Source organism: Alligator sinensis, unplaced genomic scaffold, assembly GCF_000455745.1.
Source record: "Alligator sinensis unplaced genomic scaffold, ASM45574v1 scaffold381_1, whole genome shotgun sequence".
Taxonomy (NCBI): Eukaryota; Metazoa; Chordata; order Crocodylia; family Alligatoridae; genus Alligator; species Alligator sinensis.
This window is the reverse complement of record NW_005842440.1, coordinates 393,121-395,197: the sequence shown is the minus strand read 5'-3', so window position 1 is coordinate 395,197 and position 2,077 is coordinate 393,121. Positions and strand designations below refer to the sequence as shown.

At 46.5% G+C, this 2,077-nt stretch overlaps 1 protein-coding gene across 1 annotated transcript in view; it reads left to right on the top strand.

The window, feature by feature from the left end:
* The window catches only part of DCAF4 (DDB1 and CUL4 associated factor 4), an 18,911-nt gene that overhangs the window by 1,793 nt on the left and 15,041 nt on the right, over positions 1-2,077 (top strand).

The window sequence follows — 2,077 nt, the reverse complement described above, 5'->3', positions numbered from 1 at the left end:
CAGTACTCCAACTGTGGCCTGACCAAAGTCGCATAGAGGGGGAGTATCACCTCTCTGGACCGGCTTGAGATGCATCTTCAGATGCATGACAAGGTATGGCTGGCCTTGCTGGCTGCGGTCTGGCACTGGCAGCTCATGTTCATCTTGGAATGAATAATGACTCCAAGATCCCTTTCCGCCTCTGTGCTTTCAAGAAGGGAACTCCCCAGCTTGTATGTATGCTGTGGATTCCTTCTCCCCAGGTGCAGCACCCTGCATTTATCTACGTTGAACCCCATCCTGTTCTCATCTGCCCACTTTTGTAGTCTGTCTAAATCTAGTTGCAGCCTCTCTCTCCCTTCAAGTGTGTCCACCTTGCCCCACATCTTAGTGTCATCAGCAAACTTGGACAGCGTGCTTTCCACCCCCTCGTCCAAGTCGAAGATGTTAAACAGTGCAGGCCGGAGGACCGAGCCCTGGGGTACCCCACTGCTCACATCTTGCCAGGTTGAATATGACCCGTCCACCACTACTCTCTGGGTGCACCCTATCAGCCAGTTTTTTACTCATCCAACTGTGTAGGCATCAATGCCACATTCACCTAATTTATTGATGAGAATGGGGTGAGAGACAGTGTCAAAGGCCTTCTTAAAGTCTAGAAAGACTACGTCCACCGCGACACCATCGTCCAAGGATTTAGTTACTTGGTCATAAAAGGCAATCAGGTTGGTCTGGCAGGACCTGCCTTTGATGAACCCATGCTGATTGTCCCTGAGTGTGATCTCCCCTGCAGGCCCCCCACAGATGTGATCCTTGATGATTCTCTCCAAGATCTTCCCGGACTTTGCTGGTCCTAATCCTGTCCTGAGACTATCAAGTCATGCAGCCATTAGACGAACTGGACCTATTGCCAAACTGACCAGAAACAGGAACTGTTACAGAAATTAGGATACGTAACAAAATTAAAAATGTGTGACGCATGCAGATAATATAAATGGAATCCTAAAAAAAACCAAAACAAGTAAAAGCAATTTAACTGAAATGTGTGGATGTTAGTGAATTAAGATGCTATATTTCTGTTTTGAAAAAGTTTTACTCTAACCAAAAGAAATAACTGGTCAGTATAAATGAAATATATTTTACTCCGGTCATTTTTTTCCTTTTTTTGTTTTGCACATTTCAACACATTGGGTGAAATTCTGTGGTCCCTTAGGAGTCGAAACAGAAAAATGCCAATTATGTCATTAGGACCAAGATTTCATTCACACTGTCCATTTCACTGTTTCAGCTTTTATGCAACATCCCGGCATGCTCTCTAGGCTGGGCAGGGCTCTCTGCTCCACAGCAGAGCTGGCCCCTCCCCTCTGCTCCCTGGCTGCAACTCCAGCAGAGACTGCAGGCATCTGCCTGGTTTCTGCTGTACCTCCTCCCCCCCCCGGCAGGGATTCTGCCGTCCCCTCTGCCTTACACAGACACACAGCACTAGCTAGCAGACCACATGCTGGCTATGGTCCGTGCTGTGGCAGATGGGACAAAGGCAGAATCAACAGGTAGCTGGCAATGTCCCTCTGTTGTTTTCTTAATGGGATAATAAAAAGTGAGTTGGGGGTGATAAATGCTCTGTTATCAATTCCCTGCTGGGCTGGTCAGGGGGAACCTCTCCCTAATTGGTGTCCTGCTGGAGCCTGGCCATGCTCCCCCTCCTCAGCTCAGCATCCTAAAAGGGAAGGGGGGGGCTGCTCTCATGCCCCCTGGCTTCTAGCCTGAGCCACTGCAGGCATGTACTTGCATTTTTTTTCAGTCCAGGGGGGATTTCTGTATGGTTACGAATTAGTTTAGCCTAGCCAGTTTAAACTAACCTGCAAAAATTAAATCATTTCAGGCTCAGGCTTTTTCAATGACTGTCCTTAGGCTAAAACTTGTGTAATACTTTGAAGATAAAACATGTTATACTGATAATAACCATTCAGAACTGTACTCCTCTAAGGTAAATAGCAATGTAGTTTTTCATGGGAATAAATTCTGTGAGAAAGATGTACAAGCACAACATGTTAGCAAACCAAGCATAATAGTGAAATGTGTGTGTGTGTGTGTGTGT